Consider the following 12972-nt stretch of genomic DNA (forward strand, 5'->3'; position numbering starts at 1 on the left):
TTTTTTTTTTTTTTTTTTTTTGGCTCATTCTTTTCTCTTTCTGTTCCTCCAACTGAACCATTTCAATTGACCTATCACTGATTCTTTCTTCTCTCTGCTCAAATCTGCAACTGAACTCCTCTAGCGAATTTTTTATTTCAGTTATTCTACTTTTCAACTTCAGAATTTCTATTTGGTTGTTTTTTATAATTTATATCTATTATTTCTTTTTTTTTTTTCTTTTTTTTTTTTTGAGATGGAGTTTCACTCTTGTTATCCAGGCTGGAGGGCAATGGCGTGATCTCAGCTCACCGCAACCTCCGTCTCCTGGGTTCAAGCAATTCTCCTGCCTCAGCCTCCGGAGGAGCTGGGACTACAGGCGTGCACCACCATGCCCAGCTAATTTTTGTATTTTTAGTAGAGATGGGGTTTCACCATGTTGACCAGGATGGTCTTGATCTCTTGACCTCGTGATCCACCTGCCTCGGCCTCCCAAAGTGCTGGGATTACAGGCTTGAGCCACCACACCCGGCATTATATCTATTATTTCTATCTATTATTGATATTCTCTATTTACAAATATATCATTTTCATGGTTTCCTTTAGCTCTTTATACATATTTAAAACAGTTGATTTAAAGACTTTTCCTAACAGTTGATTTAAAGACTTTTCCTAATAAGTCATATATCCGGTCTTTCTCAGGAATGATTACTGTCACTTTTTAAAGTCCATTGTTTCTTTGCATGTCTCCTAATTTTATATTGAAAACTGAACATCTTGTACATTCTAATACAGCAACTCATGAAATTCAATTCTCCCCATCCCCATGGTTTGCTGTTGCTGCTTGTAGTGGGTTGTTGCTATCTGCCTGTTTGGTGACTTTTCTAAAGTATTTTTCTACAGTTGGTATTCTTTGTTATGTGTAGTCACTGAAGTCTGTGTTCCATTAGCTTAGTGTTCAGCTAGTGTTACGACAATGATTTTCTTAAACAACTAGAGCCAAAAATAGAAGCTGTAGAAAAGGAAAAGAAAAAATTACTCTCTTAGTTTTTTCTGATTGCCTCTGTGTTGGACACATATTTAATGCATAGCAAAGCCATTTACAACTCTGCTTTAGTCTTCATGTCCTGCTTGCATGGAGCCTGAAGGCCAGAGGTGAAAGCTTGGAGTCTTCTCAGGACTTTTCTGAACATGTGTACATTCCTAGGAATGAGTGTTGTCTTCCTGATTCCCCAGTATATGTGGGAACTTTGTAAAGCTCTTATTCCCCTCATGTATTTCCTTTTCTAATCTCTTCCTTCCCTGGCTTTTCTGATATGTCTATTCCTTGTTCTGACTGTTATCCCTTGCCCCAGGCTGCTGTAGGCAATACTTTTACCTTTTTACTTTTACCTTTTAATACTTTTGGCAAATGCCACCTGAGAAGCCATGCCAGCCCTAGAAACACTTTTAATCAGATGAACAAAGGCAACTCCTCACACTAGTCCTTAAGGGAGCCCCGAGACAGGCAGAAACACACAATCACCATTCTTTGAGAAGAAGGTCCGTATTAGTCCCTCTGGCACTAGCAGCATGCACTTGGAATGTGGGCTACCATCTTCGTAACTGCCATTAATCTGGGGGCTGGCAGGTGAGGGATAGCAAGTAGGCAATTTAAAATCCCACAGGGCTCTCTTCTGCAATGCATCAGCTTCTTTCTTCATTAAGTTTTCTATGGCTTTTACAAGCTTTAAACTACAAGCAGAGTTCTGTGAAAGTTGATTTTGACAGTTTTTGCCAGCTTATTAGTTGCTTTTATGGAGAGATAGACCTTGAAGTTTCTTATTCTGCCATTTTTGGTGACATCAATTGAAATAATTCTACAACTGACTTGATAGATAAGAAAATGTTTAATATTGCAAAAGTTCCTTGTGTGCTTGAAAGAAGTATGTATTCTCCATCTGTTGTATTAAGTATTATTATATATCCATGTGTCCCAGCTCATTGTGGCAACCAAAATTTCTATATTCTATATTCTTTCCAATGTTTTTCCTGCTTGATAACATTGCTAATATTGCATCAAATCTCTCACTAGGATAACAGATACTTGTGTCTCTCCCTGTAATTATCTTTATTTTCATTTTATGTAGTTAAGACTGTTAACAGGTGTTTGTAAGTGGGGATTTATTTCTTCCCAATGAATTTAATTTTGTCATTATTCAGTGACCTCTTTTTTGTTTGGTTTGGTTTCATTTTTGAGATGGTTTTTCACTCTGGGTCTACATCTAGGCTAGAGTGCAGTAGTATGTTCAAAGCTCACTGCAGCCTTAAACTCCCGGTCTCAAGCACTCCTACTGCCTCAGCCTCCCAAGTAGCTGGGACTATAGGAATGTGCCACCATTCCTAGCTAATCTTTGATTTTCTTTTGTAGAAACAAGGACTTACTAATGTCCAATTTCTATTATTCTAAATTTTTTCCTAAAAATTTAAAAATGAATACAGAGCCCAAAATTCAGCAATATTTTTACCCTCTTCCTGAGCAATACAATATATTTGGGACTTCCCATTCCTAACAGCATCTCTCCAGACTTATAGGCTATTTTTGTAATGTATTTAGTTCTAGCTTGTTTTTCTTAACCTTACAAGATATTATTATCAGTATTAACCATTAATATTTGTTAGCATTACCTCAATATTTAATGTACTTTTTATTCTTCAATTATGCTTATATTTCAGACCTACCATTTAGGTTCACCTTCCTCCATGTGATGTATATCCTTTAAATTTTCATTTTTTAAGGTCTGTTGGTAGCAAATCATCAATGTGAACTTTCCTCCTTTGGGAATAAAATAGTGCCACCAGATGGAATATATTTCTATGAGTTAGCAAAATTTTAGGCAGTCACCCATGTACCTTGCATCTACCCTGAAAGGAGGAAGTTAGTAAGGCAGTTCTGGCTTTTGGGAAGTAGTTATTATTCCGGTCAAATGATTAGTAACACTCTTTTCATTCTCAAAAAATTTATGATTCAGATAACAAATCATATGGTTACTAGAATAAAGTCTGTATGGCTCAATCCTTAGTCCTCCTGCCTTCTGGAGGCAAGCTTTTATCTTCATTCAACTAGCTACTTAAGTAGAATGGAGTAATGTGTGGCAGTCCAGTGTTACCACTGAGAATAACCAGAAAGATAAAGGGAGAGCTGCTGAAGCACTAAGGATGAGGAGCTAAGATTCCATGGAGAGATTAGCTAACAGTTATAGCAACTTTTCATAACAGTTACAAGAACATTTGCCAAGGCAAGGAATCTGTATTTTACCAAGGTAGGAGGCCACTGTCAGAAGACAGAGTAATCATTGTTGATTGGTATTGTGGGGATGAAGAGAAATTAGAAATTGGAAGGTCCAAGGCCCCAGCTAGAAGAGAGAACTAGCAAACTGAACCTAATTTGAGTTTCCTCTTCAAAACTCTTGCCAAATTCTGCAGCTGCATGGGGGCAGAGGCAAATAATAATAATAATAATAATACAGAAAGCCTCCCAAGTAGCTGGGACTACAGGAATGTGGTTTTAAAAGCAGAGCTATGGTTTTAACAGGCTTTTTATTTTTGCTTTGTTTCATAAAGAGACAAGAGTTATATTTCATGACTGCTGGGAAAAAACTGAATAATTTTTTAAAAATTGTTTCATCCAATAAAGAGCATAAGCCAGAGAGACAAAATAGGGGGAAAAAAGAGCAAGATAGTAGAAATGAATTCAAATATATCAATACTTTCAATAAATGTTCCAGTTCAAAGACAAATGGTTGTCAAAAAAAGAAAAAAAAAACCTAACTATATATTACTTATATGTGACACATCTGAAATATAAGGACATAGTTTGAAAGGAAAAAGATAAAAATGGATACACTATGTGAATACCAGCCAAAAGAATGTTTGCAGAGTTCTGCTAATAGTGGACAAAGCAGACTTTAAGGCATGACGCATAACTAGAGATAAAAAGAGGCATTTTGTAATAATGAAGGAGGGTTCAATAGACATCATGAAGACACATTATTCATGCTTTGTAATTTTCTCAGTATTTGTAAGAATTCCCAGAGTACGCTGATATCCCCTTGGCTGTTACTGGTCACCTCTTCCTCCCATTTGTTGCACATAATTAAATTCCTGATTAGTTCTTGTCATCTTGGCATCCTTTTCTGGAGGACATAGCCAGCTTTCTTCATTCCTCACAAACACAACATTATAGCTTGTAGCCAATTGCTCAGATTTGGGGATGACTAAAGGGGATTACTGTACAGAAAATGAAACAACTTTAAACAAGATAACAGAGTTCCTTAGCTGTTTTTTCCAAAGGGGACTCCATCACAGTCACATTTTCCCAAGCCCTGGTCAGCCATCTATTTCAGCTGTCTCATTTTCTCTTTCCCCTGACATTCTATCCCTCAATATGCCATGAGAAAACTAAAAAAATTCTTATTTCATTTTACAGTAAATGTCTTCTGCTGCCCCTTTGTTTCAAGTTCACCCTTCTAATCTTGTAGATTGAATGGTTGTAGGGGCTTGCTAGGCTAACAGTCCCATCACAGTATCCGTCTAAGTACAGCAGCAGTCTTATTTTCAATGTGTGATCTTAGGATGCAGAATCAGTCCAAGTCTTAAAAGAGCATCGCTTCACCTCTTTATTTTCTGCTATAGATCCCAAAAGAAATGGTGAGAGGGTGAGTAGGAGCAAATTTTCTCATGAGGTAAGAAGAACAACTTATGGAATCTACAGTACAGGATTTCCTTTTGTAATAAAGTATTATCTTCTGTGATATATATGAGATGAACAGAAATAAAAGATGAACAATGGGAAGCAGGAAGGCATGTTAGATATGATGGAATACACAGAGTATCTAAGAGTTTTTATTTGTAGACAAGTTGCTAATTACTGATATGCCAAAGGGGGTTGCAAATTTCTATTATAAAGGAATTTGGAAGAATAAACTGACCTCTTAATGAAGGTTATAAATTAAGAAGCCAATGGCCAAAAGTGAAAATATAAATGGCAAAAGAATTTCAAAATGAATAGTGCTGCAGTTGAAGCTCAGGAGTTCAACTCCAAAGAGCCAAAATGTGAAGTTTAGGGGCAGAGGAATCATAACTGCTGTTTTAAAATATTCATATGGAGGGAGGACACAGAAAGCAACGAGCCCTAGATGTTGACAGAATTGTAAATCTGTTGGCTCTTTGCATGAGATTTAAAGCCTCTTCAAATTTCAGCCGCCCAGATCTCCCTTCTAAGGAAATTTGGTTGTCTGCCAAACTTTAGTTGATAAAAAGAGTCTACAGACTCCGAACACAGAGCTGCAGCTTTTCAAAGAAGAAAACAAAACAAGATTACAAGGTAAGAGTGAATATTCCGGGTGATTTTTAGTCAGATTTTATGAAGTAAAATCTTTGTAAAATATCAGAAAAAGAAAAAACAAAACCCCGCAGTTCTCCATGGTTCCCAAATACAAAGTAAAATTTGGGAACCATGGAGAACTGCGGGGTTTTGTTTTTCCTGAAAAATAAATGATAAAGCCAATTTGTTTATTGCTAATAGCAGTAAAAGTTGATGACATTAGCTGTTACTAACTTAAAATTTCATTTTGCTTTCCCTTGGGTGATTTGTAAAATTCATAAACTGCTAAAAGAGATTGTAACAGTTTTTATAGTAAATGCTGACCCTTCCATGAAACTTTATTTTACATTTTTTAAGATGTGAGGTCTTGCTCTGTAGCACAGGCTGGAGTGCAGTCGTGTGATCCTAGCTCACTGCAGCCTCCAACTCCTGGGCTCAGGCAATCATCCCGTCTCAGCCTTCCAAGTAGCTGGGACTACAGGCACATGCCACTGTGCCTGGCTAATTTTTTTTTAATTTTATGTAGAGACCGGATCTTTGCTTTGTTACCAGGCTGGAAACTTTATAAAGCAAGTTGATAATTCTACTTCAAACTCCTAATGCTTACTCAAGACAAGCCTGCTTGCCATTGTTTTCAAGTGGTTTTCAGTAAAAGGAGGACATTGCCAGGAATGGTGGCTCATGTCTGTAATCCCAGCACTTTGGGAGGCCGAGGTGGGTGGATCACCTGAGGTCAGGAGTTTGAGACCAGCCTGGCCAACATGGTGAAACCCTGTCTCTACTAAAAATACAAAAAAAAAAAAAAAAAGAAAGAAAGAAAAAAAAAAAGCTGCGCATGGTAGCAAGTGCCCGTAATCCCAGCTACTCAGGAGGCTGAGGCAGGAGAATTACGTGAACCAGGGAGGTAGAGGTTGCAGTGAGCCGAGACTGCACCATTGCACACCAGCCTAGGCAAAAAGAGTGAAACGCTGTTTCAAAAAATAAAAAATAAAAAAAAAAAAGGTAAAACGGGAATAACCATGTAATTGTCCAATGGGCTTTTCCTGCCCACTGCCCAGACAAAACCAATTCATTGAGACCATGGCATGGCAATAAAGAGTTTAATTGACACAAGATCAGCCATGCCACATAGGATTCAAAGTTATTACTCAAATCTCCCCCAAAATTTGGAGGCTAGAGTTTTTCAAGGTTAGTTGGTGGGCAAAGGGCTTAGGGCAATAGGTGCTGCTGATTGGTTGAGAGTGGAATTATAGGCACGTGATAAACGGTCCTCTTGTGTGTGCTGAGTCTTTTTCTGGGTGGGAGTCACTGGTCAGCAGAAATGCAAAAGCCTGAACAGATGTCACTAAAAGTCAATCTTAGCTTATACAATAATGATGTTATTTACAGTAGTCACTGGGGAAGTTGCAAATCTTCTGACCTCCAAAATAATGGCTGGTAATCATTTTACTATGCCTACATCTTAGTAGAATTCAGGACCCTCTCAACCTCGTAACTTGGTGGTCTTTCATGAATTTTACCAAAGTGTTTTACTTTTGGGGAAGGGTTATTATCATTTAAACTATACACTAACTTTCTCCCAAAGTTAGCTTGACCCAAACCCAGAAATGACCAAGGCCAGTTTGGAGACTGAAAGCACGATGTGGGTTGGTTAGGTCAGATCTCTTTCACTGCCATAATTTTCTCACTGTTATTTTTCACTGTCAGTTTCAAATAGAAGAATTGAGAGGTACTAACCCCTCAAAAATAAACATTTGTGAAAAAATAAGGACTTGATATCCTAAATGGGGAAATTCAAAAGCGCATCAGTTTTGCTACTATTCTTCATTACAGACTTTGCTTTGAAGCTTGTTTTCTTTTCTTTATTCCTTGTTTTCAGCCTCCTCACAATTTTCTCTGCCTTTCCTTTCCACACATGAATATAAGACTCCAGGCTACTTTAATAATGAAAAAAGCACAAAGCCAAAAGTATATCCTGTGGCTGCACACAAGTCAGAGACTTGAGAATGAAGTATCTAGGGCGAAGACCTGTACTCCCTCCTCTGCACTGTGCTTCTCCCGCCTGAAGCATCCTCTGTGTCACCCTGGGGTCCTATACTGTTTCCAGCATTTTTTACCTATTCCTTCTCAAATTTGTCTTTTGAATACTTGATGCTCCTCTTTTGATTTTCTCCCAGAAAATGTACCACTCTAAGTTGAGAAAACTTCAGAATCCTCTATTTCCCAAAGTTTAGCATGTTTGAACTGAATCGCATAGCTGGGTAGTGTCTTAAACACTTAAGAACTTCTAGCACAAGCATCACTTTTCTCAGCTCAATTTCACATTTTCTCCATTCTTCTCTAAAAGGATCCTGGACTTTCTACCAATCTTTGATTGGTTACTTCATAACTGATTTTCTAAGCAACCTAGATGTTTATTCTCTTTCCCATCATCGTATAATTTACAGTATCTACAGTCAGAAAGCACCTCTTTCCCTTTCCCATTTATATAGAGAAAAGAATTCTGAGGCAAACTTTCACTTACAGTTTGAAATAGCCAGAGCTGAAAACAAGGGAAGAGATTGAGAAACGGGAAATGCCATTCCTGGCCAGGCTTTCCCGGGGATTAAGGAAATAGAGCTTACAACTAACTTTAGGGAAATAAGCATGAAATTCAACTGTGAAAAGTTGAGCTCCATCAAGTAATTAAATCATTATAGGGAAATACTGAAGAGGGGTCAGCAATGGGAGATAATGTGTGTGTGTGTGTGTGTGTGTGTGTGTGTGTGTGTGTTATATTTTACTATATATGTGTGTTTTTACTATATATAGTTTTATTTATGTGTGTATATATATATAAAAGAAAACATATATGCCAGTAAATCTGATATTATAAGTGTTTTTCTGGAGATGTGAGTTGGATTGTGCCAAAATCAATGTATCTTTTATTCAACTTGACATTTTGGCAAACATGGTGGAAATCAAGAGGGTTGACTGGAATCCACCTTCTTTGTATCTCAGCTTGTAGCAGGAGCATTTAGAAACATTAAGTCCAAATATAAACTCCTGGAACAGCAGAAATAAATGGACCTTAGTCTACCAACAAAGTGACTGGGTCAGGTTCAAGAACTTCAGGAAATGATGTAGAACCTCTAATCTCTTAGGTTTCCTGTAGGTTCTCTGGTGCTGATATCTGCACACAAAAGTAATTTTTACGAGGATACAACCTTAGTGGGCCTCACAAAGTTCAGGCAAAGTTCTTTATGCAGGGAGTGGTAAGGTGTAATGAGGAATTGCCGGCACTTCCTCCCTATAGGAGACTCCTGGCACATGCTGCTCATGTTATTATTGGTAGATTACACTATAACTGTGAAGATATTTTCGGTTTTTTTTTTAAGTGAAGAGTGCAATATAGCATAATAATAAAAACACAGGTTTTTAGAGGCAGTCAGGCCTCCAATCCATCATCCATCATTGACCAGCTGTGTAATTTTGGATGATACTTAACTTTTCTGAGTCTGAATTTTTTTCTCTCTCGTAAAATATGAAACAAACAACAAAATCCTACTCAAGACAGGTGTTGCGATGGGTAAAACAAGTTAGAAGCAGTCATCAAAGGTAATTTATTAATCACTGACCATTTACTAAAAACGAGACATTTGTCTTCCACCTTATCCTTCACAGCACCTCTGTGAGGTAAATATTATCTCTATTTATGAAATTGAGACAGTAGGATTTGAAAAGGTTGTAGTACTAACCCAAAATCTTAAAGTTAGTAAATTTCAGATCAGAGATTAAAATCCAGGGTCAGGTCTTGTTAAGAAAAAAGAACTGAAGAATGATTCCAAACTACTTCATTTATTGCATCTCTAATCTTTGTGAATCTATTTTTTTATTCAAAGCTTCCATCATTTTCGAATTAATGAGGTGACATTAAAACCTTCTGCATATTTTCTTCAGGGCTACATTCACAGTTACTTGAGGGAAAGGGTTCCTGTAAGCCATTGTTCTCTTAGGTAACTTTTTTTTTTTTTTTTTTTGCCATTCCCATTGCTATTTCCAGAACTAGAAGAAGTTCATCCACAAAACTGACAGAGTGCTTACTTTTAATCAGCACCCAGTTTACATCCAATTTCCCTCCACTTCAAACTCTCCAAAAATTCAATGATTGTCATGATTTTCCCTAGCCATATTAGTGCCTCTGAGATCTTTTGCAATCATAAGAATGTTTTGCTCATTATATCTCATGGAGTTCCTAGCAAAGATTCAATATTTCCTTAAAGAATTTAACAGAATTTAGTAGTTTTGTGTATCTGCTGTGCTCAAATCTCAGCCACTCTAACTTTTAGCCTGCTGGATTATTAGTAACAATTGTTTAAGAAATGCTATTTAAGCTGTTTACAGTTTCTTTTTAAAGAGAGGACTATATGCTTTTCTCCAATTGTTCTTTTTATTTTTTTTTTGAGGGATTATTACATCCAAACATGAACTTCCTCAAATCTGAATTTATTAGTTCCAAAGTTTTTCCTCGCTAAATTTTATTTTTCCATTATATCTTACACATCCACATTCTTTAGCAATCCTGTTTCACAACACTTGATCAGTAGCCAGCATAACTGCTTCATATTGGTAAATTATTATTATTTATTTTTGAGACAGAGTCTCTCTCTCATCCAAGCTGGAGTGCAGTAGCTCAATCACAAATCACTGCAGCCTCAACATCCTTGGCTCAGGCTATCCTCCCACCTCAGCCTCCTGAATAGCTGGAACTACAAGCATGTGGTGCCTTGTCTGGCTAATTTTTTTACATTTTGTAGAATAAGGTCTCACTATGTTGCCCAGGATGATCTCAAACTCCTGGGCTTAAGTGATCCTTCCACCCCAAAGTGTTGTAATTACAGACATGAGCCACTGTGCCTGACCCATAATTTTTAAGTTTCCTTGAGTAATATTTCATTCTAAACTTTTGAACAAGTTTCAGGCACAGAAATAAATACCAACATTCATTCTGATATAATTTAGTGACTATCTCCAGCTTCCTATTTTTTCTCCCATAAGAAAAAAGGTCCATATTACCTGAATTATGGTGGCATTATTTTTATTAAAGAGGGTGCATTTTTTTTGCACTGATTTATTCAAGAGCCATATGGTTTGTGAAACTGTAATCATAATTGTCAGTATGTCATGGTCATTTAATATAAAAATCAGGTGCTATTAACTCACTAAAGTATAAACTATTTTACAAAAATTTTGGAGGATACTATGCTAGGACATGACAGGTAATACATCTAGCTGTCCAACTGTTATTACTTTTCATTATGTCAAGTGGAAGAATTTCTGCTCAGTGCTATAAGGCCTATGAAAGAAAATTCAAAATATTCAGAAATATATTTTTGTCTTTATATTTCTTAATTCATAAAAGTATAAAAATTAGACAGAAGTCTATTATTTTGCCAGCATCCAATTTTTTTTTTCAAGGCACTTATAGCAAAAGCTGGTAAAACAGCATCTGGGTTTAGACCCACTGGTTCTCCCTACTATCTGGGTGAAACCATGTAGCAACCAGTAACCTCTAGAATGGCAGTTCACTGTACCTATTTTATGTAAAGTCTCTTGACAAAGGAAAGACTACCAGTTATATTTCTCCATGCATCCATGGGTACACTAAAAAAGAAGTCATATCTATCCAGAGCAGAAAAATAATTTAGTCTTATCTTTGGGAAGAAGAGAGGTGTTTAACAGAGTCTTTTCACTTTAGTAGCTTTCACCCTAAGGCCAGCTACCAGGTAAGTAAGGCTGAGACAACTAAGAATTCCACAGAGAAATTGTGAAGCCAGCAATTTGGGGAACAGCTGGAGTAGCTCATGAAGTAGGGAAGGTGAAAAGCTTATCATAACCATCATGGTCAAGCTTCCAGACCTTTAAGTTGCATTTTCAGATCACTGCACAAGGCAGTTCTGTTAAAACTTTATGGAAATGAAATATCCAGTGTGTAGATTGTGGCTTATTTTATTCAGATAAATGGCCAGGAAGCTTCATCTCTAGAAGAAAGCCTCTATACTCTTAAATTTTAAAGAGCTTTTAATAATCTAATTTAATTTTATCTAACAATGTTAGAAGGCAGCCATTTAGTTGTACAAGAAAATCTCATGCTTTCTGCCCAAGTGATATTCAAAGTATTTAATAGCTGGCATGCAGCAAAGATAAATAAAAAAGGAATCAGCCTTGGAACATACCAGCTAAATATCAGCATTGGGAGGGACTCTAATTTTGGCTTTTGACTATGCCAACTAAAATAGATGATGTGGCAGTGAAAGTATTGTGGAATATACTACATGTTTTATAAAACTTTTAATAACCTGTTCTATAATCTCAGTTATTTCTGTCACTATTCAATAAGCACATCCCAAGTATAAGAAAAAGAAAAAAGCCTGCAAAAATTATACTGTCTGTAACTTCAGTCTTGTCACAAGGAAAAACTTTCACTTTTTTAGTCAAACTGTTACAATTTAGCACATGGAAGCCCCTTTACACTAGCTCACTTATTCTTTTAATACAACCACAGAATTGTAAGTAATGCATCACTGCTTTTAGGCAACAATTTCTTTTTAATTTTAAAAGTGTTGATGTTATATTAACGGATTTTTTTTTTATTTGGTTGCTACCGTTGCTCCTGGAGGATAGGGAAGTCTGCTTAACAGTTGACTTTATGAGTAGAGTATAAACTGAAGTCTGATTTTCTTTCTTTTAAGATTTTTAATTAAGAAATATATCATATAAGGCCAGGCGCGGTGGCTCAAGCCTGTAATCCCAGCACTTTGGGAGGCCGAGGCGGGTGGATCACCAGGTCAAGAGATCGAGACCATCCTGGTCAACATGGTGAAACCCCATCTCTACTAAAAATACAAAAAATTAGCTGGGCGTGGTGGCGCATGCCTGTAATCCCAGCTACTCAGGAGGCTGAGGCAGGAGAATTGCCTGAACCCAGGAGGCGGAGGTTGCAGTGAGCCGAGATCGCTCCATTGCACTCCAGCCTGGGTAACAAGAGTGAAACTCCATCTCAAAAAAAAAAAAAAAGAAATATATCATATATAATATATGGAATGTATATGTAAGTCCTGGAGCAAAATAATAAAACAAATACCTGTGTATCATCCAGCTTAAAAAATAGAATATTCCTTATACCTTTGAAGGCTGCTTGGTGTCATTACCTAATTGCATCTCCTTTGATTTCCACCAGAGATAACAACCAAAAATTTCTGTTTATTAATCCTTCTTTTACTTTAGGATTTTATGAAGTTTGATTTTCAGTCTTTGCAAGTCATTTCATTTTGTCACTATTTGTCCCACAATGACTTAAGGCATGATTTACATGTATATGATATTCATAATCATTTTATAGACAAATTTATATACACAAAATTGTTTGTAAACAAACGTGACCGATGTTTTTCTGTTTTGCAAAAATAAAATAGTAATAATAGTACTATTACTGGTAATCTGCACTTGTGGCTGGTTTCTGCTACCTTTTCCTTTTGTGGGTTCTCACCATGGTGCCTAGTATTCTTGCTTGCTTTACAAATTTTGACTGCAGACTAGTCATTCGTCCTGAAGGCTTTTCTGTGGGAATTCTTGGTGGTTTGTGTAGC

The 12972-nt window shown here is 36.8% G+C and overlaps 1 protein-coding gene and 1 long non-coding RNA gene across 5 annotated transcripts in view; one reads left to right on the forward strand and one right to left on the reverse strand.

Moving 5' to 3' along the window:
- Positions 1–12972, reverse strand: part of LOC141583723 (uncharacterized) — a 257104-nt gene that overhangs the window by 130325 nt on the left and 113807 nt on the right. The window lies entirely within an intron of this gene.
- The window catches only part of IL33 (interleukin 33), a 41363-nt gene continuing 33637 nt past the window's right edge, over positions 5247–12972 (forward strand). For 3 of the 4 annotated variants that reach the window (XM_003928174.3, XM_074394783.1, XM_074394782.1), the window contains exon 1: positions 5249–5344. The gene's annotated coding sequence lies outside the window, so the exon portion shown is untranslated. Of the gene's footprint in view, positions 5345–12972 lie in introns of all 4 variants that reach the window. The other variant, XM_039475281.2, reaches the window with a different exon arrangement.

The sequence above is a fragment of the Saimiri boliviensis genome, chromosome 2 (assembly GCF_048565385.1).
Source record: "Saimiri boliviensis isolate mSaiBol1 chromosome 2, mSaiBol1.pri, whole genome shotgun sequence".
Taxonomy (NCBI): domain Eukaryota; kingdom Metazoa; phylum Chordata; class Mammalia; order Primates; family Cebidae; genus Saimiri; species Saimiri boliviensis.